The sequence below is a fragment of the Rhinopithecus roxellana genome, chromosome 5 (genome assembly GCF_007565055.1).
Source record: "Rhinopithecus roxellana isolate Shanxi Qingling chromosome 5, ASM756505v1, whole genome shotgun sequence".
NCBI lineage: Eukaryota > Metazoa > Chordata > Mammalia > Primates > Cercopithecidae > Rhinopithecus > Rhinopithecus roxellana.
In genome coordinates this window covers 68,991,792-69,018,821 of record NC_044553.1, presented here as the reverse complement: position 1 = coordinate 69,018,821, position 27,030 = coordinate 68,991,792, and the positions used below count along the sequence as shown (strand labels likewise).

At 38.0% G+C, this 27,030-nt stretch overlaps 1 protein-coding gene across 4 annotated transcripts in view; it reads right to left on the bottom strand.

Annotated features, from left to right (window-relative positions):
* The window catches only part of LOC115897719 (chromobox protein homolog 3-like), a 685,812-nt gene that overhangs the window by 478,120 nt on the left and 180,662 nt on the right, over positions 1-27,030 (bottom strand). For 3 of the 4 annotated variants that reach the window (XR_004057498.1, XR_004057500.1, XR_004057499.1), the window contains exon 2: positions 11,245-11,390. The exons of the other annotated variant lie outside the window; for it this stretch is intronic. The gene's annotated coding sequence lies outside the window, so the exon portion shown is untranslated. The remainder of the gene's footprint in view (positions 1-11,244; positions 11,391-27,030) is intronic. 4 annotated transcript variants of the gene reach the window in all.

The following is a 27,030-nucleotide window of genomic DNA, read 5'->3' as shown; positions in this document are numbered from 1 at the left end:
ATATCCAGCCTATTCATAGTTATTTTGATAATTCCAATGAGATGAACTGTATGAAAAGTGCCATGAAGACTGTAAAGCCCATAGACAAATAGAAATTCTTATCATAACGTTTCTTCTGCGTGCATCTACTATCTTTATGTAACTCTTAACCACATTCTACTTTGTATTACAGTGACTAAGTTTTTTTTCTTTTCTCTTAGAGATACCAAGTTAAAGGAATTCACCTCATTATATCTCGCAGAGGACACAGCCTAGAACTTTCTACATTCAAGTCAGTGAATACTGGGGAGTTGGGAATCCATGAATTCATTATGTGGTAAGTGAAACTCTGTGGCACGCAGTTTGTAGTTCTGATAATTGTTTTCATTGCTTAGATTTAGGGAAAAAAAAAACATTTTGAGGGAAAATATCTTATTTCCTCCTAAAGTAGTAATTTCAGGTGGTATTCCAGAAACTCCCAGACATAAAATGGCCTCAGGAATGTCATATTTCATAGCAATTGCCACACAGACAACTCCTATGCTAAAAACAGCAGTCCGTTTACCCTTTTAAAATTTCACCCACCCTTTCTGCCTCCCTTATTTTTCCCTAAACCCTAGGGATAGTGATTACTTTCTATAGTTGCTACCCCAACTAAACCATAGAAATCTCTATATTCCTTTTTGAACTCAACTGTTCACCTAGTTAACAACTCTTTATATTAAATTTCCTTCTTCAAATTACTAGTGTGGTTTCTACCACCTGACTGGATGCCACAGAGCAGAGCAGGTACTGAGCGGTGCCCCCGTTCTCCCTCTGGAACTATCATCCCAAGAACGCTTCTTCCTAGAGAAAGAGACAAAATATCTACACCATACACATGTCTGGAAAAATCAAGATTCCTTTGGCAAGAGGTCATAACATCTGGCAGGATCCGGAAAGAACTTTGAGCAATTAAGAATGTCATCGGAGTCCAGCCCTTACTTTAAATTTCCACAATTTGGGCTTTATAACTACATTTTGCTTTTTCAAGTATGTTGTTCATTAAACAGAAACACACATTTATGCTCATACGTGTGCCACGTGCATATGAAGCATATGTGTTGTATCCGTATTTGAAATGTGTGACTTATTCTTTTTTATAATTTTTCTAAAGAAATATGTAAATCCTCATTAAATTTCAGACAAGACTAAGTATATCTTTCCTCACAAAGCAGTGGTTCACCCAGAAGAAACTATGGCAGCTCACAGGGGAACCATCCCAGGACAAAGCTGAGGAAATAAACTTTTTTTTTTTTTTTAACAGTAGAGTGACTCTATCTGGTAGAGAAAAATTAGGATTGACCCATTGAATTTATCAAATCATTGTCTTATTATTGTTATTATTTTTGAGACGGAGTTTCCCTCTTGTTGCCCAGGCTGGAGTGCAATGGTGTGATCTCAGCTCACCACAATCTCTGCCTCCTGGCTTCAAGCGATTCTCCTGCCTCACCCTCCCGAGTAGCTGGGATTACAGACATGTGCCACCAAGACCAGCTAATTTTGTATTTTTAGTAGAGACAGGGTTTATGTTGGTCAGGCTCTTCTCAAACTTTCAACCTCAGGTGATGCACCCACCTTGGCCTCCTGAAGTGCTGGGATTACAGGTGTGAGCCACTGCTCACAGCTCCATTGTTTTATTAAATTGTTTGCATTCCCCTTTTTGTGTAAAGTTTTGTTTTTATTATTATTATATAAGGTATAAAATCCTAGCCTGATTGATTCTTGCACAAAACTGTGAAGCAGCCAAGGATGACCTTTTCTGCTCATTTTACAAGATAGTGCATATTGGAAAGTTTAAAGGGTTTAGCTGAGATCACACAAATAATAAGAGGCAGAGTGAGAAGTAGAACAGATACTTTCTGTCTCTTTTCCATTCTCCTATGCTACCTCTTTATATTTCCTTTTCTATATAATAAATCAATACAGTATTTTAAGGACCGGATATTATTAATACATTCTACGTACCAGACATTAAGTCGAGTGCTTTTGTATGGATTAAGACCATCTTTTAAAACACCTACTGGGAGACAGAATAATGATTATCCTTATTTTATGGATGAGGCTTAAAGAAAATAGAAAAATTGATCAAGATTTCACAGTTGCTAAGTGCCAGAAGTAAGATTCACATCCAGACAATCTTGGTTTAGGACCGAAATGCTGAAGCCCTGCAGGATCACACTTCCCTTACTACATACTTACTTCCTTACTTCCCTTACTACATAGATACTGGCTGTAAAGACACAGTGTCGGGTATTCCTCTTGAACAAAAGGAAGAGAAGAGGTCACAGAAGTTTATAATCCAAACTTTTAAGAAATTTGCTATTTCTTAAGACATAAATAAAACCAAGTAAATAAAGCAAATACACAATATAGATATCAATCAAAATGAAAACTGATTTTTGGGAAAAATCATGCAATTCTGCTATTAAGAAATGAAAAATCTAAACTACCTGTAAGAGAAATACTAAGTAAACATATAAAACTTTTAGTCATATAGGTTACAGTTTTGTCTTAAAACACTGCTATTAATCCGTTTATTGGTATTATTTTTATTTATCTTTTTTTTTTTTTTTTTTTTTTTTTTTTTTTTTTGAGATGGAGTCTTGCTCTGTCGCCCAGGCTGGAGTGCAGTGGCACGATCTCGGCTCACTGCAAGCTCTGCCTCCTAGGTTCATGCCATTCTCCTGCCTCAGCCTCCCGAGTAGCTGGGATTACAGGTGCCCGCCACCACGCCTGGTTATTTTTTTGTGTTTTTAGTAGAGACGGGGTTTCACCATGTTAGCCAGGATGACCTTGATCTCCTGACCTCGTGATCCACCCGCCTCGGCCTTCCAAAGTGCTGGGATTATAGGAAATCCATTTATTTTTAATTAATCAGTTTAGACACAGCAAAATAAAGGAAACTTCAAGCCAATATTCTTGATGAACATAGATACAAAAATCCTTCATAAAATACTAGCAAACTGAATCCAGCAGTACATCAAAAAGCTCATCCAGCACAATCAAACAGGCTTTCCCCTTGGGATGTGAGGTTGATTCAATATATGCAAATCAACAAATGTGATTCATCACTTAAACAGAACTAAAAACAAAAGCCACATGATCATTTCAATGTGTACAGAAAAGACTTCTGATAAAATTCAACATCACTTCATGTTAAAAACTCTCAGCAAACTAGGCACTGAAGAGACATACTTCAAGATAAGAGCCATCTATGAAAACCCATATCCAACATTATACCGAATGGGCAAAAGCTGGAAGCATTCCCCTTGAAAACCAGCATGAGACAAGGATGCCCTCTCTCACCACTCCTGTTCAACATAGTTCTGGAAGTCCTAGCTAGAGCAATCAGACAAGAGAAAGATATACGGGGCAACCACATTGGAAAGGAAGAAGTCAAATTATCCTTGTTTGCAGATGACATGATCTTACATATGGAAAAACTTAGACTCCCCTAAAAAACTATTAGAACTGAGAAACAAATTCAGTAAAGTTGCAGATATAAAATCAACATATGAAAATCAGCAGCATGTCTATATGCCAACAGTGAACAATGTGAAAAACAACTCAAAAACATAATCTCATTTACAATAGCTATAAATAAAATTAAATGTCTAGAAATTAACATAGCCCAAGAAGTGAAAGATCTATACAGTGAAAACTATGAAGCACTGATGAAAGAAATTGAGGGGGACACCAAAAAACGGAAAGATATTCCATGTTCGTGGATTGGAAGAATCAATGTTGTTAAAATGTCCTACTACCCAAAGCAATCTACAGATGCAATGCATTCTCTATCAAAATATCCATGACATTCTTCACAGAAACAGAAAAAACAATCTTGAAATTTATATGGAACCACAAAAAATTGAGAATCGCCAAAACTATCCTGAGGAAAAGAAGAACAAAACTGGAAGAATCACATTGCCTGACTTCAAATTATACTATAGCGCTATACTAGCCGAAGTATGGTATTGGCATAAGAACAGACATATTGACCAAAGAAACAGAATAGAGAACCCAGAAACAAATCTATGCACCTACACTGTAGTGTAGAACTCATTTTCAACAGAGGTGCCAGCAACATACACTGGAGAAATGATGGTTTCTTCAATAGATGATACTGGGAAAACTGGATATCCAAATTCAGAAGAATGAAACTTGATGGCTATCTCTCCATCATATACAAAAGTCAAATCAAAATGGATTAAGGACTTAAATTTAAGACCTCAAACTATGAAACTACTACAAGAAAAAGTCAGGGATACCCTCCAGAACATTGGTCTGGGCAAAAATTTCTTGAGTAATATCCCACAAGCACAAGCAACCAAAGCAAAAATGCACAAGTGGGATCACATCAAGTTAAAAAGCTTGTGCACAGTGAAGGAAACAATCAACAAAGTGAAGAGACAACCCACAGAATGGAAGAAAATATTTGCAAACTACCCATCTGACAACAGATTAATAATGAGAATATATAAAGAGCTCCAACAACTGTACAGGAAAAAATATAATAATCCAAATTAAACATGGGCAAAAGATTTGAATAGATATTTCTCAAAAGAAGATACATGAATGGCAAACAGGCATATGAAAAGGTGCTTAGCATCGCTGATGTTTATCAGAGAAAAGCAAATAAAAACTACAAAGACATACAATCTCACCCCAGTTAAAATGTGTTTTTATTCAAAAGACAGGCAATAAATGCTAGCAAGGTTATGGAGAAAACAGAACCCTTGTGCACTGTTGGTGAGAATGTAAATTAGTACAACCACTATACAGAACAGATTGGGGTTCCTCAAAAAACTAAAAATAGGGTTACCAATATGATTCAGCAATCCCACTGCTGGGTATATACCCAAAAGAAAGGAAATCAGTATATCAAAGAGATATCTGCACTCCCAAGTTTGTTGCAGCACTGTTCAGAATAGCCAAGATTTACAAGCAACCTAAATGTCCACCAACAGATGATTAAAGAAAATGTGGTACATATACAAATGGAGTACTATTCAGCCATAAAAAAGAATGAGATCTAGTCATTTGCAATAATATGGATGGAACTGGAGATCATTATGTTAAGTGAAATAAGGCAAGCACGGAAAGACAAACTTCACATGTTCTCACTTATTTGTGGTTGCTAAAACTCAAAACAATTGAACTCATGCAGACAGAGAGTAGGAGGATGGTTACCAGAGGCTGGGAAGGTTGGGGGAAGGAGGCAGAGTGGAGATAGTTAATGAGTACCAAAAAATATATAGTTAGAAAGAATGAATAAGACCTAGTATTTGATAGCACAACAGGGTGACTACAGTCAATAATAATTTAATCATCCATCTTAAAATAACTGAAAAAGTGTAACTGTATTGTTTGTAGCACAAAGGATAAATGCTTGAGAGGATGGATACCCTATTTTCCACAATGCTATTATTACTTATTGCTTGCCTCTATCAAAGTATCTCATGTACCCTATAAACATATATACCTAATATGTACCCACAAAAATTTTTTTAAACAATTTTTTTTTAAAAAACCCAAACTTACAGAAAGGTAAAAAACCAAACAAAAAAAACAAAAGAAACCCCAGTAATTATAAATATAAAATACCTTTTTTTCTCTTGATATTTTAAAAAGAAAATTGGTTCCTTAAAGCAAAAAAATAAACATTTTAATTGGAGGGTTACAATGTACTTAAAAGCAAATACATGGTAACATTAACTAAAGGATGGAATTAACTCCAGTCCTAAAGTTAAATTATATATAACTTTCTCATGTTTATTTGAAGTACTACAACAGTATCTCCAAGTAGAAAGGAGTAAGTTAAGCATGCATATTTTAAATCCTAGTGTAGCCACTAAATAAACAAATGCAAGAAGTTTTAGCTAAAAAGTCAATAGAGGAGATAGGACAGGATACTAAAATACCTATTTCAATAGGCCCTAAAAGTCCCCCTGAAAAGGAGAAGAAGAACAGAACAAAAACATGAGACAAATAGAAAAATTAGCAAGCTGTTAGACTTAAACACAACTATGTCAATAATTACATAAAATGGAAATGAAGCAAACACTTCAAAGGCAGAGATTATTAGATTGGATTTAAAAATGAGACTCAATATAGGCTCTCTACAACTGCTTAGTTTTACACATAAAGATACAGATACCTTGAAAGTAGCAGGATGAAGAAAGGTTATAACATGCAAACAATAAGTATAAGAATGATGGTGTAGCTATAGTACTTACTATTGCAATAAAGAGGGAAATAGAATGATAATGGAGTCAATCAAGAAAACAACAATTTTAAATGTTCATGCACCTAATAAGAGAGCTTCAAAAGAAATAATGCAAAAACAAACACAACTAAAGGAATAATTAGATAAATCCACAATTATATTTGGACATTTTCATCCCCTACTTATTGATTTATAGAATACCCATTAATGATTTATAGGACAAGTTGACAAAAAATCAGTAAAGATATAGAAACTGTTAACAATACTATCAATCTCCTTTAACTAACTGATGTGTATAGAATATTGCACTTAACAGAGAAGAATAGTCTTCTCAAGAACATATGTAACATTTACCAAGATAAAAATTGCTGCTCCATTAAAATATAATGTTCAATAAATTTCAAATAATTGAAATCTTGAAAATTAAATCAGAAATCAATATAAATTAGATTTCTACTGAATCCCCAAATATTTGGAAATTAAACAAGACATTTATACCCAACCCACAAGCCAAAGAAGAAATCACAAGACAAATTAGAAAATATTTCAAACTAAAAAGCAGTGAAAATGCAATACATAAAAATGTGTGTTGTGCAGCCAACAGTTAGAGGGAAATTTATGGCTTTTGAATGCTTATATTAGGAAAGAAGAAAGGGTTTTAAGTAACGATCTAAGTTCCCACATTTAGAAGCTAGATAAAGAAGAGCACATTAAGTAGAAAAAAGGAAATTGTAAAGATAAGATATTGAGGAAACAGAAAACAAATAATAGAGAAAATGAACAAAACCAACAGTTGGTTCTTCAAAGCTATTAATAAAATTGACAAACATCTAGCCAAGACTGATCAAGGTAAAAGAAAAAAGCACACCTTTCCAATAACAGAAATGAGAGAGAATGTATCACCACAGATCCTGCACATAATAAAAAGTATAATAAAAGGATGTTATAAACAACCCTGTGGAATAAGTTGGATGACTTAGATGAAATAGGTAAGTTTCTTGAAAACAACTTAACCAAGCAGACAAAAGAAGAAATAGAAAATCTGAATAGCTGTATACCTATTAAAAAAATTGAACTTGTCACCAAACATTTTTTCACGAAGAAGGTAATTATTAGAATTTAAGTGGTAAGAGAACTCCACACGGTTACTGCAGACAAGTCGAGTGGGTGAATTTTGGAGACTGAGCAGGATTAAAATGAGTGATCCCTGGGAAGGTATACTGAGTATCTTCGTTTGCCCTTTCTTTCTCCAACTTGTTCTCTGCCCCATAAGATTTTACTCGTCACTTTGGGAGGCTGAGGTGGGCAGATCAGGAGGTCAGGAGTTCGAGACCAGCCTGGCCAATATGGTGAAATCCCATCTCTACTAAAACTACAAAAATTAGCTGGGCCTGGTAGCAAGTGCCTGTAATCCCAGCTACTTGGGAGGCTGAGGCAAGAGAATCGTTTGAACCCAGGAGGCGGAGGTTGCAGTGAGTTGAGATTGCGCCATTGTACTCCAGCCTGGGCGAAAGGGTGAGACTCCATCTCAAAAATAAATAAATAAATAAATAAATAACATTTAACTCACAGATTATGTCAATAGCACTATTGCTCTCTTGCTTTTCATCAGTGTCAGACCATGGGAAGTACAGACAGAAGCCTGAAGAGGAGAGTAAATTAGGGTATTTATTCCACTGGCTCCTTCCCTGCAGGGCCAAGCCTGGCTGGCTGATCCACTGAATCTGAGAGCACAATTCCTGTCAGCTGACCCTCTCCACATAGTACTCTCTGTCTCAGGTCCTAGTAACCTCTGCCTTGCCTCACCCCTTCAGGCCTGGAGATAGTAGCAGTATGACCATTAGCTCAAGCTTCTGAACTATTCTTTGTCATTTTGTGACACGCTACCCATACCTTTGTAAATAACTCTCTTTATCAAATTCTCTTTGTATTGCCTATTTTTACTATCCTGTATGTTTCTTGATAAAATCCTGATAGAGTTGATAAGAGATTAAGGCTTAATCCAAAGCCATGAATGATTTCCAAAATAATATTTTGGGGTTGCTCTCATGAAGAAAAATAATGAACAATTATAATAATCAATTTTCAAATCACAGGCAGCAAATCAGAGGAGTGAGAGCAGAAGGGGAAAGGCAAGGGTTAGCTTATAGGACAGCACATTGCAGAGGGAGAGTTCCTGAATGCGATCCTTTCAATATCCCTCCTGTTCCAGTGCGAAAGGTGTTTGGGGTGCAATGTATTTGTTGTACCCATAAATGATTAATGTTTCCTGCTGAACCAGCCTGGGCAACTTAATGAGACCCTGTCTCTACAAAAAAAAAAAAAAAAAAAAAAAAAAAAAACACCTAAAAATCAGCTGGGCATGGTGGCGTGCACCTGCAGTCTCAGCTACTCAGGAGGCTGATGTGGGAGAATTGCTTGAGCCTAGGAATTTGAGGTTACAGAGAACTATGATGGCACCACTGCATTTCAGCCTGGGTGACAGAGTGAGATCTTGTATCAAAAAAAACATACTTTAAAAAACTCTGTCATGCTACATAGAATTTCCTGTGTATTTTTGTTTTTTCTCATAGGTCTGGAGATCAATATTGGTTACTGCCAAGAGATAGGAAAAACCAAACTGTTTCTCCCACTCTCACACCCACCTTTCTGATATCAGAAAGCACACCTTTCAACATAGAACACTTCTAACAGGTGTCACACGAGGAGAGCAGGGAGTTTCCCCCACACACCAAGCAACTCTCCAGCTGGACCCCAGCTGGGTGTCCTACAATTTAACTCAACTCCGATGCTATTTACCTGGCATTAGATTCCACAGGTGATATGGTTTGGCTATGTCCCCACCCAAATCTCATCTTGAATGTAGTTCCCATAATCCCCAACTGTCATGGGAAGCACTGCGTAGGAATGAGAAAATAGGAATAAATAGATTACCCCATGCTGCTGTTCTCATGATAGTAAGTGAGTTCTCATGAGATCTGACGGTTTTTAAGGGGCTTTCCTCCCTTTTGCTCAGCACTTCTCCTTGCTGCCTCCACGTAAAGAAGAAAGTGTTTGCTTCCCCTTCTGCAATGATTGTAAGCTTCCTGAGGCTTCCCAGCCATGCTGAACTGTGAGTCAGTGAAACCTCTTTCGCTTATAAATTACCCAGTCTCAGGTATGTCTTTATGAGCAGTGTGAGAACAGACTAATACAACAGGCTTAGTCCCACAAATCTCACAAAACTGCTCCCACTTCAGAGGCCAACAGCCAGTTCCAGGTTGTGACCTGTGCTTCTGGTCAGCCAGCTATAATTCAGCGTTCCCACAACCCACTCCTTGGGTTTTGTAATTTGCTAGGGTGGCTCACCAGAACTCAAGGAAACACATTTCTACTTTTATTACAAAGGATATTGCAAAGGATACAGATGAACAGTCAGATGGAAGAGATACATAGGGCAAGGTATGGGGGAAGGGGTGTGGAGATTCCATGTCTGCTCCAGGACACACCATTTGCCCAGCACCTCCTTGTGTTCATCAGCCTGGGAATTTGCCAAACCCTGTAGTTCAGAGATCTTTGTGGCAGCTTCATTACGTAGGCATGATCAATTATTAATCCAACCTCCAGCCTCTCTCCCCTTCATGGAGGATGGTGGGTGGTGGTGAAACTTCCGGTCACGGCTTGGTCTTTCTGGTGACCAACTCTCACCCCAAAGACCACCAAAAATTGCCTCATTGAAACAAGAGACACTCCTATCGCCCAGGAAATTCCAAGGGATTAGGAGCTCTATGTCAGGAACCAGGGTCAAAGATCAACTATTAGAACCAAAGATGCACCTAGCACTCCTATCACTCAGGAAATTACAAGAGTTTTAAGAATACTGTGCCATATACTAGAGGCAGAGACCAAATATATATTTCTTATTATATCACAATATCACAGATACTACTTATATATAGAAAACCTCATATTATCTCTAGAAGTTAGAAACATAACAACAGTAAGAGCTCAAGAAAAATGAAAGAGACAATAAAGACAAAACAAGAAATGAAGGAATGAGAAAATAGGAACAAATAGACTGGAAAAATAAATTCAGGACATGAATAATAAATACTAGTTTGCTCAAGAAAGAAATGAAATAATTACACAAAAGTAAAATTGTGAAAGAAAGCATAACCAAAGACACAGAGGATATATGAGGAATTACTGTATTCACATAAATTGAAGATATGGGTGAAATCATTTTTAAAATTTAATGTATCAAGAAAGACTATAGAAGATGTAGAAAACCTGAATATACCACAATTCTCCATTGATAAATTTCAGGAAGAGAAGAGTGGAGAAGGTGATAAGAAAAATATAATTATAAGCTATTATTTAATCAGACAAAAGAAAGGCAATTAGAAACTCTAGGAGGAAGAAAAAAAAAAGCTGTACTTGAAGGTTACACAAATAAAATGAACAAAAAGAGAATTTTTCGAAGTTGAGACTTGTAACATTCTCATTTGTGTGGCATAGATTTACGACATCGTATTACATTCCCAAATCATCAGGTTTAATTAGCTCATCTCAAACAATAGTTTGAAATTAAAATATTACAATTTCTATTTATTGGCTTTCAATTTTCAAGATCCATGTAAGGGAAAGCACAGAACCCTTAGGTTCAAAAAGGACTTCGAGAGAATAAAAGTATTGCTAGATGGATGAATTTAGAGGGCAGTTAATTACTTCTTCCTACATATTGGGAATTAAAAGACAGTGCCTAATATAAATAGCTTAAGAAATAAAAGTTAATAAAATATTGAATTACTTGATTATTTTTTAAAAAATTAATAGGAATGTGGGGAGGAAAAGGACACGTGAATGATTTAAATTCTTACTCTTCTGTAACTAGAATGGATATTATTAAAAATGAATAAATCAAGAAATAGAGATAAGTGCTTATTTTCTTAGAACAATGTGTAAATGATGTTTAAATGTAATAGCTTTCAGGGAGATGAACTAAAGTTAAGACGTACAGGGAGGTAAAAATGACCTGGTCCTTTTGCCCTCCAGTCCCTTCTGCCATCCCAGGATACATGGACAGCACCATCTGTGAGGGTTGGGCCTTCACCAGACACCAAACCTTCTGGTACATAGATCTTGGACTTCCCAGCCTCCAGAACTGCAAGAAATAAATTTCTTTTATTTATAAATTCCTCAGTCTCGGGTACTCTGTTATAGTAGCGAAATGGACTAAGACAATGACAAATATTTTAAAACTGTATATTAGTTTGAAAATATCAAATTATTAATTAGCTATATAAAATTATATTGGAGAGCCTACAGAAAAATAAGAATTTTCATACACCAATAATATCAATGCAAATTTTTGGAGGACAATTTTTGTCAAACTTTAAAATACGTGTGTTACCCAACAATTCTACAATTTTAGGCATGTGTATAAAGATAAGTGTGCAAGGAAGTTCATTGTGGTATTGCTTGCAAGTTGAAAGAAACAAAAAAAAAAAAGAAAAGAAAAGAAAAGAACAACAGCAACAGGGGCAAAATAAACCTGAGTTGTCTTCTATAGGGGACAGGTTTAATAAATTTCAGTACATTCACCCAAAGGCATATTGCCTACCATTAAAAATAATAAAGAAAATCACAGTCTGCTAGTACAAAAAGCCTGTAAAACATTGGTAAATAAAAATGTTTCCAGACAATTTTGTATAATATTGACCCATTTGTGTAAAAATTTCTGGAATTTTGTAAATATATAGAAAGTATATTGAGACAAAAAATATTATTCAAATTACCAACAAATCTAACTCTAGGGAAACCGGGGAGGAGACACTTTTACTTTTTACTTCATATAATTTTCTATCTTTATTTTTCCCAACAGATATTTATTACATTTTATTAAACTATTTTTTAAAAATCTCAGTGAAGGGCTATGAAATGCAAAATTAAACAAATTATGTTGACCGTATATTGCTTGGCAGCACTGACTCTCCCCAGCATCTAGCACAATGACTGGCGGGTAGCAAATATTCAGGCAATATTCTCTGATTAGATGATAAATGAATAAATGAAGGATTGAAACCTGAAGGATTCAGCCATGTATTTATTTTTCTCTCACTCTAAAGTCATTTTAGTGTTATTAAATTTAAGAAAAGCCAATTCTCAAAACGAAAACACATTTATCATCACTGATGTTTTAAACAAAGTGTGGCTCTCAAATCCAAGCTTTTATGTATTCATTTTTTAAAATATTTTTGATCCTGTCTGGGTTCCCTTGCTCACAAACCCAGGTCAGGTGCACACTTGAAATCCCTGGGAAATAGGCTCCTGATTAAATGAAAGCCCTTAGGAAATGTTTACAAAGAGGTAGTTCAGGAGACAGAATAGCATTGGAGAAAAATTGGTCCGTTTCCATTTTAGAAGTATGCAGAGACGAGAAAGAACATGTGGCCAGTAACGTGTTCAGCCTTCTCAGTATTCATTGTTTCCTTGCAGGAGTCAATTTTAATTCAGGAGATGGAAACAAATATAATATAGATCTGTCGTGGCTTCAGCATCAGGAAACAACACACTGATCGTGACATCAAACTCCAGAGGAAGCCGGCTAAGGATGGGCTTGTTTTGATGTGACAAGTGCCTATGACGATTAACTCTCATGCCCCCACAATCTCTCCAGCGCCCCAGACTTGGTCCTTCCTCGCCTGTAAACAGGATCAGGATGCATCCTGGACTTCAGTCAAGGGCATCTGGCCTTGGGTAAGACAAACTTCACGAAACACATACATTGTTCCTGGCAAGGGAACCACAAGGGAAGGAAAAGGAGAGAAGGAAGGCAGCATGGGACACTGACATCCATTCACTTATGACAAATTACATCAGATGCAACTGTGCACATGCAACTCAGAGGGAAAAGGCAGGAATAGGCCCATGGAACAGATTCGCCTTCTACATGATCAACCGCTTCAGGAAAGCAATACTGCCAAGTGCCAAGTGAGAGAAAGGAAAAAACATGTAAAATGAGTGAAATGTTGACTGCAGTGGAAGACATTTTAGACTGTTCTTGTTACATAACAAAGAGAGGGAGGAGACTGTGCTGAAAGGAGACATTGGGAGAGACCTGCCAAGAGACCTCCAAATGCATATTCAAATGGTGTTTCAAAGCACTTCGTTGGGCTTAAGTCTTTTTACCTACAAGATGGATTTTAATGTTTCCATTAAAAATGGAAACTGTATTGATTAGATAGATGTTTTAAAATTTTATTATTATTTTAACAGAAACGGGGTTTTGTTCCAATGCCCAGGGTGGAGTGCAGTGGCACAATCACAGCTCACTATGGCCTCGAACTTCTAGACTCAAAAGATCATCACATCTCAGCCTCTTGAGTAGCTGGGACTACAGGTACGTGCCACCATGCCAGACTAGTTTTTTAAAAAAATGTTGTAGAGACGGAGCCTTAATAACTTGTGCAGGCTGATCTCAAACTCCTGGCCTCAAGTGATCTTCCTGCCTTACCCTCCCAAAGCACTGAGATTACAGGCCTGAGTCACCATGCCTGCTTAATTATCTTTTTCCCAGCCACTGACCAGGCCACTTTGTGAAAAAAAAAAAAAAAAAGTGGGTCAAAATATTAACAGACTTTGTAGCTCTATCTTGCTTTTAAAAATTATACTTCTAAAAGAAGGAAAATTATTGTTATCCTGGAAATTGGTTCCAGAAGAATAGGGAGAGAAGTTATGGGGGTAAATGACAATTGCCAGAGGCAAGGTGATATCCCATTTATGTCTGAAAATGGAATATTTGTACCGTGCAATAAAAGCCAAAAACTCAATTGGAAAAGGGTAGCCTTTGACGTGAGTAACTGGTTTGGCAGACTTTTTCTGAAGTGATTGGGATGACCACTCAGGACAGTATTGGGCGTCAGGCAAAAGCCTCCTTAGATATGTGACAATCAGCAAGAGATGGGACTGGGCAGAAATAAAAGTAGCCTCAGAACTTCCTGAGTTCTGTCTTCAAAAGCCTAAAAGCATTGCTTAGGTGCTAATCAAGCTAATAATGTATATGCTACTTGTACCTACTTGTACATTTAGTATCATGAGGATTAGTTACTGCTGTAAGTTTAAAAATACGATTGCTGGAAGAGAGATTTCAGGTAAGGACTGGCAGTAAGGGGACAGTAGGCAAGAGAGAAACCAGAACACCCACCTTATGACCTGACCAGTGTGCTTCCTACAATCTTCACTTAAGCAAATTATCAGTGATGCAAAACTGAGCCCCTCTTATACACTACCATTTATTCAGGGTGAACTTCTAAATCTAGGTTCTCATCTTTCTATGCCAACAAGTGTGTGTTAGTGGAAAATATTCTAAGACATTAGTTTTTGTTTTTCTCTCTGAATTTCCCCTTCCCCCTTAATCAGTCTAACAGCAGGCTTTGTGTTTCAACGCCTCGGGGAGAGATGTGACTGAGCAGAAATAAAAGTAGCCCACAAAACTTCCTGAATTGTATTTTCAAAAGCCTAAGCTCATTAAGGAAGAGAGTTTGGAGAAAATAGCATGGAGGTTTGAAAAAAGTAGATGAGAGAGAGGAGTTTTGCCCTTCAACTAACAGAGAGGAATCTCCTCCCAGAGGCAGGGTTGCAGGACTCAGGCCTCTTCTTGGTGAGGCATATTCCCAGAATTGATCCCCAGCTGTCTCTAGGGGATGAGTCAATGGCCACTGAGAGTTCCTGCCTTCAAGAACATTCCTGTGTGTTGAGAGTGGCAGGAGCAGCAGAGATCCCCAGGCCTGAAACGTGATGTTGATAGGGACAACAGAACAGAATAGTTGGGAGAGTGCAGAGTATACCCAGCACCCCAATGCCTGATGCCTGATGCTTGGTCACAGGTGATTCTGCAGCACTGGCATGACCTCTGTCAGAGTGGGGACAAAGACTCTCTCCTTGACCAGACTCTAGTCAGGACCCTCTGAGCCCTCTTCTCCACGAGACCTCAACTTTAGCCTATAAAAACTACAGAAACTACAAAAACTATTCTCAAAATAAATGATTTTGTCCATAGTCCCTGGAGCGCACACACACATACACACACACTGACACACACTAGCATAGTGAGCTTCTAACAGCACAAGCTCATGTCCCTAGAATGACAGCTCTACCTCCTTTAAATTCCTGCCTGGGAAAGCTCAAGGCTGTCAAAAGAATTGACTGCTTCTCCAACACCTGAAGATGTGCTGGTGTTGTCTCCCCATCTCTCAGTCTCTGTAGGAGGTTAGGAGCCTACTTTCCATAAGTGCCAGTTAAGAAAGCCAAATGGCCTAATAACATTGACAGATTTGCCTTCCTGCTTTTTGAGAATTTCCACTTCCCTGATTCTACTCAAGTCCCCACTGTTCCCGTGTCCTACTTTCTCATTCTCCCCTTTAAGACCACCACACCCAATCCCACTACTGGGTATATACCCCAAGGATTATAAATCATTCTACTATAAAGACACATGCACATGTATGTTTATTGCAGCACTATTCACAATAGCAAAGACTTGGAACTAACCCCAATGCCCATCAATGTTAGACTGGATAAAGTAAATGTGGTACATACACACCATGGAATACTATGCAGCCATGAAAAAGAATGAGTTCAGGTCCTTTGCAGGGACATGGATGAAGGTGGAAACCATCATTCTCAGCAAACTAACACAGGAACTAAACCACACACTGCATGTTTTCACTCACAAGTGGGAGGTGAACAATGAGAACATATGGGCACAGGGAGGGGAATATCACACACCAGAGCCTATTGTGGTGTAGGGTGCTAGGGGAGGGGTAGCATTAGGAGAAATAACTAATGTCAGTGACAGGTTGACGGGTGCAGCAAACCACCATGGCACATGTACACCTATGTAACAAACATGCACGTTCTGCACATGTATCCCAGAACTTAAAGTATAATAAAAATAAAAAATAAAAAAATAACTAAAAGAGTATAATTGAATTGTTTGTAACACAAATAAAGGATAAATACTTAAGGTGATGGAGACCCTACTTACCCTGATGTGATTATTATGCATTGTATTCCTGTATCAGAATAGCTCATGTATCCCATATATACACCTGTGTACCCACAAAAATTAAAAATTAAAATAATTAGAAGCTAAAAAAAAGAATACCCAATCACCTCTACACAAATGAAAGTTGAGCTTAGTTCACACTGGGCTCTCTTCTCTATTTTAATAGTTATTACTGATTAAAATATGTCCTTACCACTTCAACTAGTACCTGGGTTTTATTACTTTTGACAGAGGTGACACCAAAAATGACTGAGGTAAAGTGGATTCAATTTAGCCAGACGAAAAGAATCAGATGTGAAATTAAGTTGATTTTTAGAAAATAAGTACCTGTGTTATTCTTTGGCACACTTGATCCTGTAGACTGAGACTCATACGCAACAATTGATATGCTAAGAAAATGAGTACTAATGTTACTATTCAGCTTGTGGAAATGCAATTAAGAAGACAATTAGATGGAGAGAAATTATATGATGTGAAGCAAACTAAATTCAAAGATGACTTCTATATGAGCTGTACCACTGGTCCCCAGCATCACTGATAAATAATGGCAGCCTAAAACCTCCATCAATGATAGCAGAGAAATTAATGATCCATTAACTCAACATGTGCATGCTACCTTTGGAGAAAATATTCTGATGAATGGGATCCATACCATTAATATGAGCCTCTTACAAGTCCTAGGACAAGAGGAATTTTGCTGGTGTTTAAATATTGTATTTTGATGGTGGTCAGGTTGTCTGATAACTGTGAATTCCTTAGGGCTTTCAGGATGTGAAAAATGCTGAAACATATATTTAAATGTATGTCTAAGATATGGACAATTAGGAGGGCTGCTTGGGCAGCTCTTTTTAAATATTCTCAATGTTCTTCCTCTCCAGAAAGAACTCTCGGGTGCTTCATGGACAATAAGTAAAAGAGGATTTGCTTCTGTCCACCAACGTAGTCTTGATAAATTCTGTGGCCTTTTTGTCCAACAGACAGGAGAACATTTTAGAACTTAAAGCAGACACGATTTAACAACATTATGAAATTTGGTTATGGAAGGAAAAACTGGGTTTCTACTCCATCCCTTGAAATCCAGCCTTTTTACACATGCATTCTAGCTTTCCAAAGCAATTCAAAGTGATACTTCTTTTTATTTTATCCATTCCTGGTCAGCAGAAGGACTGAATCATTCTGAGACACAGGAAGAGTCAGGTCAGTTCACTTGTTCTGTCTTTTACAAAGACAATTAAGAGATATTTATCATTTATCTGTCAAGCTTCTTTATGCTTCAGAGCCTAGTTCAGCCCAGGCCTATCTTGATCAATACAGTTCTTAAAAAATAGATCCAACATTGATATGGTTTGTCTCTGTGACCACACCCAAATCTCATGTCCAGTTGTAATTCTCAGTGTTGGGGAAGGGGCCTCATGGGAGGTGACTGGATCATGGGAGCAGATTTCCCCCTTGCTGTTCTTGTGGCAGTGAGTTTTTATGAAATTTGGTTGTTTCAAAGTGTGTAGTACTTCCCCCTTTACCCTCTCTCTCTGCCACTCCACTATGTGAAGTAGGCGCTTGCTTCCCCTTCGCTTTCTGCCATGTTTAAGTTTCCTGAGGACTCCCCAGTCATGCTTCCTGTGGAACTGTGAGTCAATTAAACCTTTTTTTTTTTTTTTCATAAAGTACCCAGTGTCAGGTAGTTCTTTATAGCAGTGTAAGAATAGATTAATACAAACATTTAAAATGTTTATTTTAAAAATCTAGATTTATGACTTTGAAAAAACATCAGGAGATCCAACAAAAGGAAGTAGCAGCCCATCCCTTAGATGGAACACATGACTTCTAATTTACCACAGACCAGGACACTTGCTAATGCTTTCCAGCCATGACACCAACCCACTCCCTCAGAGTCATTATTGGTTAGGCTTCTTGCACGTGAGGTTAATCTGGTGTGGTAGCATCTGCCCCCAAGGACAGCCCAGCACTCAGGAACTACTTCCTCCCCACGAATGGACTCTGCTTTAATCTACTTGATAGTCCCAGTACAGATAATAAAAAAGGGTCTTTCTAGCTGCCTTAAGAAAATGAGACACACATGAGGAGAGAGTTATTTAAAAATTGTTTTTGAGCTTTAGGTTGGCTTAGCTTTCCTGGAATGTCTAATTTAGCTCAGGAAGTGCCTCCAACATTTTTAAGAATATCAAGGACAGAAAAGCTCAACTCAGCCATTTCCAGGGCTCTACATATCCCTCAGGCTCCTTACAGGGATCAGGGAGACTGCACTATCTCAATAGGGCCCCAGGAGGCCTGTCATCCTGCCATGGAGTTACCACTTGTTCCCTGGCTGATAAGAGACTGCATTGAAGTACTAGTAGAATTTTCAAAGTCCTAAAGAACTGGGAGAGTATTCCCCTCAACCCTGTGGCACATCGTGAGAGGGGTGGGTATGAATACAGTTTGGAGTTCTAAAAACCTTGATTGAAAACTGACCCAGCACTTTTAGTTGGGTGACCTTGGGTAAGTCATTCTTTTTGAACGCTGGTTTAAATTATTTTGTAGTGTGGTGGAGGAAAGGGAGAGACAAATTAAACAAATGAGTAAGATTTCTGAGCTTCAGTTTCCCCAAATCAATAAAATAATATACATATTACAGAACTCTTGTGAATTCAAATGCATCTATACAGTGCCTAAAACAGAGCCTAAATCACAACTCAATAAATTATAGTTCTTATTTATGTTATATACTTTAATTCCTGAATGAATGTAGAAACATGAATTCTGTAACTTCTGGAAGTCTGATATGGTTAGGCTTTGTGTCTCCACCCAAATCTCATCTTGAATTATATCCCCTATAATCCCTATATGTCAAGAGAGAGACCAGGTAGAGATAGTTGGATTATGGGGGCCGTTTCCCCCATGCTGTTCTCGTGATAGTGATTGAGTTCTCACGAGATCTGATGGTTTTAAAAGGGACTTTTCCATGATTGTAAGTTTCCTGAGGCCTCCCCAGTCATGCTGAACTGTGAGTCAATTAAACCTCTTTCCTTTATAAATTACCCAGTCTCAGGCAGTTCTTCATAGCAGTTTGGAAACAGACTAATACAAAGTCCCATCCAAGTTCCTGGCTTACTATCTTTCTAGGTCAGAAAACATCTGACCTTATACGTCTTTCCTTCTTTATATAAACTCAAAATCATTCATTTAATGGGTGAATTTATAGCACTCATTAAACCAAAAGGACAGTTGGGAATATAATATTGAGCATAGAAAGGATAATCAGACAGGGATCTGTAATAAATACACCTATTCCTCTATTCCTTGCTTAAAACCTTTAATTCATTACTGAAAATTTGGTAACTAATTAAAAATCCATTAAATAAACCCTATTTGACAGAAAAGATAATATGGTCCATCTCAACTTAATATTTCTGAATATAAGTATCACAGATAGAAAAACAGATCAACTGAAGAATGTTTGAAGATTTATATAATAAGCAATTATTTAGAAGTAAATAAAAGTAGTTTGTGAATAAAATGTAATCTCATGAAGGTTTATTATGTTTACCAAACGATACACACATACAGAGTGAGAGAAAGAACGAGAGAGACAGAGAGACTTGACAGTGAAGGAAAAGTCATTTTTGGGGAAGGCATATTTTTTCTCCTATATCATTTTCTTCTCCAGTTTTTCAATGTTTACAGGCCTTATAGTCATGTTGTATCCAAAATGCCTTCAAAATAAAGTCCTAGTATTAGAAAAACACTAAAGTACTTCAAAATATGTGGAAATAGTACATGTAAACAACAGATCAAAATGTCTTAAAAGAGGTTACCTCTTCATCCTTCTCACTTAGTATACACAGGCAATGCAGAACATTTGGTTATGTGGTATGCAATTCAAATTTGTTCCATGTGATATTCTGTGATTAGAAACTACTATGTTGAATGTGTCTTTCTTTGAAATCATGTTGAAATACTAATTTTGTGTATTCTGTAAATTTTTGAATAAGAAGTTCTTACGTCATAAAAAGAAGCTGTGTTAAAACTGGCATCATTTTCCAAGTCATTATGGCAAACAATTAACGGAATAGGTATGGGGGGAAGTCAGTAGAGCAGCAGAAGCAATATAGCATTCCAGTCTGCTTCTTATTGACATGCTCCCCTCTCCTGTGCACAGGGCAGAGAGGTCTGGAGCTGCATCCCCTGGTTGTACTGCCCACCAAGGCTGAGCCAGGGAAAGCAGCCCCACTGAGGCCCATGGGATCTGGATTCTTCATCTCGTCCAGCGTCAACACCCTCACACACGTAAGACGGACTCCAGTTCTTTTCATTTTTCTTGATTGCAGGAGAAGAAAGTTTCTCTGAGATTAAGACTGAGAAAGGTCTTAAAAGCCAAGACTCCAAATGGCATCAGGAAACCCAGGCTCTTCAAAATATGCAGTGAAAAATGAAACCCTTGCAAGAGGAGACATTTCATAAAGAAAACATGTAATTTTCTTGAAGCTTTCCTCTCACTCTAACTCTGCCTCCTTGGATTGAAGCTACAGAGAAGAATGCAGCCTGTGGATACTCATGCCTGAGCATCATCTCCTTTTCTCCACCTGCTGAGCTATGTCTAAATAGACATCCTCTACCTCTGACCCAACACTTTCTGTTCCTGAAGAGAAGAACATTCTTGTCATATCAAGGGCTCTGGGATATTCTGGGAGCAGTTTAGAGCTTTCGTTCAGTACAAAGTTTCTCTTATCATGAAAAGATCTTGTCACAGGGCATGAGAAACAAGCTATATGCTGAATTTGGAAAATTTTAATCTCCAGGACTAGGCAATGTTATGCATTCTTCATTCTATTTAATTAACAGAACCACCCTCCAAGGAAGTTTTATCCTCCCTCAATTAAGTAGATTAAAAACAAATGTCTTAGAGAAGATAAGGTGATTGAGCTTGTAAGAGATCCATGCCTTCTGCATTAAACTAATCCCTGTACATATATCTGCCTTCTATTCCCAAGATCTCTTGGTAGGGATCTTCCAGGGATCTTCTAGGAATGTACTTAATAATTGGTTCTTCCATTATTTTTCACCACTGAACTTGAAGAAGATGTGACTGGGGAATAAAGGCAAAGCCAAGTATGAGAAGGTAGATCTGAAACAGGAATGTTAGACACGGAATACAAGAGTAAGAGCAAGAGTGAGCAAGATAGATAATCCTCTAACCCTTCACATGGAAGGAAAGGCTGTAGTAACAACTCCATTCTAACAAGCACAGATAGTATACAGGTTGTTTTTCATTAAACTTGTGAGGGAAAGAGACAAATCTCAAGATATATTATTGGAGTGGTCAAAAATGTCTTCATGAACACAGAACTGAAAGCCTAACACATTAATGCCTAGGCCAAAGAATGTCTAGATGAGATGGCCACCATGAGATACATTGCAATCTTCCACAGTGGACTATGTTTGCCCTTTTATTAAAAGAATGTAATATCTAATATGGGTGGTTTTTTTCTGTAAATACTTATCCTTACTGACATTTTTACAACAAGTTTTATGTGGTTATCTGCTTATTTATAACATACACATGAATAATTCACTTCCTTAATGCATCTACATTCCTTAAAAAGCCACATGTACTATTACTACATTAGTCATCAGTTTTTCATGGTTGATAAAGTCACTAACAATGATGAGTTCTGATGAGATAGAATAACCTGTGGCACAATTTCCCCAAATGTTTCTCAGGAAAGCACATTCGCCATACACAGATTGTAGTAACAGACTTAGACCAAAATAACATTGCAACTGTTACATTTTCCAACGAAATGAATAATTGTTTTACCTAAGTAAATGCATAACATTGCCTAGTCCTGGAGATTAAAATTTTCCAAATTCATTCTGACTCAAAGTGGGCAAATATATATATATGTAGAGAGAGAGAGAGAGAGAGAGAGAGAGAGAGAGCGCATATATTCATTACAGTCTTTAAAAACTGCATTGGGGCCGGGCGCGGTGGCTCAAGCCTGTAATCCCGGCACTTTGGGAGGCCGAGACGGGTGGATCACGAGGTCAGGAGATCGAGACCATCCTGGCTAACACGGTGAAACCCCGTCTCTACTAAAAAAAATACAAAAAACTAGCCGGGCGAGGTGGCGGGCGCCTGTAGTCCCAGCTACTCGGGAGGCTGAGGCAGGAGAATGGCGTAAACCCGGGAGGCGGAGCTTGCAGTGAGCTGAGATCCGGCCACTGCACTCCAGCCTGGGCGACAGAGCGAGACTCCGTCTCAAAAAAAAAAAAAAAAAAAATTGCATTGGGTAGTAGCAGGACATGAAGTGTGGCCAAGTAGTCTAGATTTCCATGTTTATTTAGAAGAGGGTTTGCCATGAACTAGCATGAGAGCCACAATCTAACAAAACCAGATCTGTTAGAATGTCTTGGCGCAAGCTTTGTCTAGCTATTGGTAAAGCCAAAACATCTCAATTTCAGTTTTTCCCATTCAAAGATTACCTTTAATTAGGTTTGTTAAAGGCAAGAGTTAACCACATTGTTTTAAATGTAGAAGACTAAGGCTACAACCTATGTTGTATGGACCCCCAGAAAAAGAGTTTAGGTCACGTTGTTGTTGCTGTTGTCCTTAACGACATGCCACCTGTCAGATACTCTAAGCGAGTGAGAGGGAGGTGAGGTGGTAGGGACTGAACAGTGGGCCAATGAAAACTGAACCAAGTGTCATGTTGGCACCTAGACTGGGGCCAATTCTATGGGTGTTGGAGGAGGGATTGACACAAACAAGAGAAAAAAATAAAACTCCACCTTCTTCAGACCAGTGAAAGTAAAAACTTATAACACTGTCACCCCAGGGAAGTCAATGGATAGTGGACCTTCAGATGGTTTTGCTGAAAGGAGATGATGAGGAAGCAAAACTAATAGTGAACACATAAGACACCATGCTTGTTTTTGTCTCTCTTAAGACTCCAAGAGAACAGGACCAAAGCCCTGAGGAAAGAGGTCAAACAACGCTTCCACTGAAAAGAGAGAAGGATTCTTCTCCTACAAGGTAGTCTATTTTTATTCATCATTTACACACTTAGAGTTTATTGATTTAAGTTAAAATATACAATGAATCCTTCATTTGAAGGCACACTAATTGGTCAGTATTCATTGTTTAAAATTTTTTTTCATCTTTTTCTAGTAATTTTTTATTGTGGTAAAATTACATAACATTAAAATTAAAATTTTACCACTTAAAAGTATGCAGTCCAGAAGCATTAAGTACATTCACATTGTTGTATAAACATCACCACTATCTATGTCCAGAACTTTTCATCTTTCTAAACTGAAACCCTGTACCTGCTAAATAAATTCACATTTCCCTCTGCCCCCAGCCCCTGCCAACATTTATTCTACTTTCTGTTCCTATAAAATTGGACTACTCTGTGTACCTCACATATGTCGAATCATACAGTATTTGTCCTTTATGCCTGTCCTATTTCAGTTAGCATAATGTCTTCAACATTCATCCATGTTGTAGCATGTGTCAATTTCATTCCATTATAGAGCTGAATAATAGGAGTATTTGCCTTCCTATAAAAATATATCTTTACCAGTTATCTGTTCTCTGACCTTAAATATGTCATTAAATCTTTCTTAGCCTCAGCTTCTTCATCTGGACAACGGAGAAAATAAATTACCTACCTCACTAGGCCTTTGTAAGGATTAAAGTAATTCGTGTTAATCATTAGCATAGTACTTAAAAATACATAAGGGCTCATCAAGAGGTAGCATTTATTGTTGATGTTCTCATGGTTGTTGTTACTATTGTTACTATTAGCTTAGAAATTGTCACAAGTTTTTTAAAGCAAGAATATCTATAACACTGCAGAATTTTGCAAACTTGTCTAGGAAAACCATTGGCTTCCTAATGGTCAAATGTAGCTGTGTATTTGGAACACCACATAAATTGGTAGACTTTTGAGCCTAGAAATTTCCCTGAGATATGGTGACAATATTAGATGATCATGAACAAAGTTAAAAGCTTCATGGAAATTCCATTAAGCACCCATAAATATACAACAACAACAAAAAACTTTCTGAAAGAATGAAAGACCTACAGTGAAATGTGTCCAGTTCCTGAGTAGAGGCAGGTGAATCAGGTAAGAAGGAAGTTAATTGTGCATGTCTGCCTCCATCTTTGAATCATGAGGTAATTGGGTGTATTCGTGATAGGAATTTTTCTTTCTCCAGCCAAAACCAAGCTGGTAACTACAAGTGCCCAAAACCACAATCTGGACACAGCCTGTGACACAATCTGGACACAGCCAGGTCTGAGATCAGACTTGGAAAGGCCCTTCCCTCCATCTGAAAAATGCCTTTGCTGGTCAGAAGAGGCTAACAGGGAGAACACCACCACATTCCTGATCTTCATGGGATCCTCAAGACCAGGGGGACGATGTGGGTCCTTGATCACATTGTTCAGGAAACCAGTGAGGGAACATCCTGGCTTCTTTACAGAAACTATATAAAATAGAAGAAAAAAACGAAACACAACCAATAAACAAAAATGCTGATAAGCCCTTCTGAAGGACAATACGCAAAAGCTCAGTTGAAGCTTTCACACACAGACATGCATTTTTCATTTTTCTTCTTGGAAATGAATGTCTGTGTGTCTACTTTATTTGTCCTTGGGCTCCAAAATCATGTATCATTTCCTCTTGCTGTAGGCAGTTACATGGTGTCTTAGACTACTTGGGCTGTTACAACAAAAATACAATAAACTGGGTGGCTTCAACAAACATTTCTTTCTCACAGTTATGGAGGTTAGAAAGCCCAAGATCAAGGCACAGGCAGATTCCATGTCCAGTGAAGGTCTATTTCCTAGTTCATAGATGGTTGTCTTCTCACTGTGTCCACATGTGGCAGAAAGGTGAAGGAGTTCTCTGGGGTCTCTTTTATAAGAGCACTAATTCCAATCATGAGGGCTCTATCTTCAAGGCTTCATTACTTTCCTATCAAGAGTCCCTACCTCCTGATGCCATCACCTTGGGTGTTAGGATTTTGCCACATAAATTTTGGGGGACACAAACATTTGGTCCCTAACAGTGGAGTACTATTTGAAAGCAGAGCTGTATTTATCTAAATATTATTTGGTGAACAGATCAGAGAGGGAGTATCATACCTAGCACCCTGGCCCACGGAAGTTTTTTCCAAAGGTTTATGTAAAAGCTCGGAAGTGAAAAATTCCGAAACTGGTTTAAATAGTAGTCACTTGATTTCAGACAGTATGCAGACTTTCAAGATGAATAACTTGAAGCTTCCATTCTGACACACTGGTTAAGCTATCCATCTCACTGTCTCAGGCTTAGCGGCACCACCTTGCCAGTTGGCATTCCTGTGACTGCTAGCTCCAAAATGAAAAGGCAGGAGATGAGGATTCTGAGCTAAGGGTGAAAGAATTATGCAAAGTTTCTTGCCTCAAAGGACACAGGAATTGTGTAATTCTTTTGAACACTTATACCAACTGTCAAATTTCCTCAAAACTGGATGAAGAAGGAAGGGAAAAGAACTGACGTTTATCTGAGCTAATACTCTGTCATGCATTATGCCAAGCAACATGCATGGCAATTTTGTCGATAAATCAGAGGAATTGACAAATCAGAGAAATAAAGTAGCTTTCTCAAGATTACACAGTCAGTAACCTCAGGTCTCTTTCCCTTGAAATCCTCTCTATATTCCATTATATCCTAAAGCTTCTTCCCTATAGCTTTTCTGAATGTCAGATATAGAAATGTCTCTATTTGTCTCAGATCTCTTAGGTAAGACATTGCCTTACTAAATATATGACCTCATTTGGGATGTGCCAGGAGGCTGCCAAGGCAGCTGGAACAGTGAAAGTGAGGGCAGCCGTATTTCCTTGATCACACCGAAACCCGCTCAACCAGACATCTCAGAGTGGGAAACAACATCCTGATTTCTGAAAAATAGTCAATGGTGGCACAAGATAAAGGCAAACATTTGGGTTGGCACCAGCCATTAATATGATTCCTGATGGACAGGGCCATCTGGCTGTGGGAGGGGTTACTTTCGCTATCACTTGTAGGGTGATGCCACAATGAGAGTGAGTGACATGTAACTCGATTATATTTGCCTCCCTTCATGCCCACGTGAATGCACTGGTCTTTTGTTTGGCATTAGTACAAATCCTCTGTCTCCCCCATAACTCCTAGGTATCAATCATGAATTAATAGAAGTGGGATCCTCCAAAAGACACCTTGGCTTTCCCCACAGTCATCCACCTGTTCCACCTGTTTCAACAGGTGTATTCACTGCAAGCATAGAAGACACCTAAGGATTTTAGAAGTGAGGTAGCCTCCCAGGACTCCAAGACACCTCCCCAAGAAATGACTCCATTTGTACATTGTCATATAATGTTCTTTCCACAAAAGGATCTTTGCCATTTACTAGACCCTTTTCTTTCTCAAAATACATGAGGATACCAGAGGAACTATCTTCTGACCTTCATTTTGACCCTTTCACCTATGAACTTGATTGGATCTGCCTAATCTCTGAGGAACTTGCTAAGTTCTAGCTGTCAATTTATATGGCCAGATTGACAGAAAGTATAAAAGTCCTGCAGATCTATGTTTACTTTCACACATGAGCCAGTGAGGTGAGCCAATTCATCTGGTGATGCATTGATGGCTCTTCTTGGTCCCCAACCATGCATATAATAATACACATGGTTTGTATTCATTTTCAACTG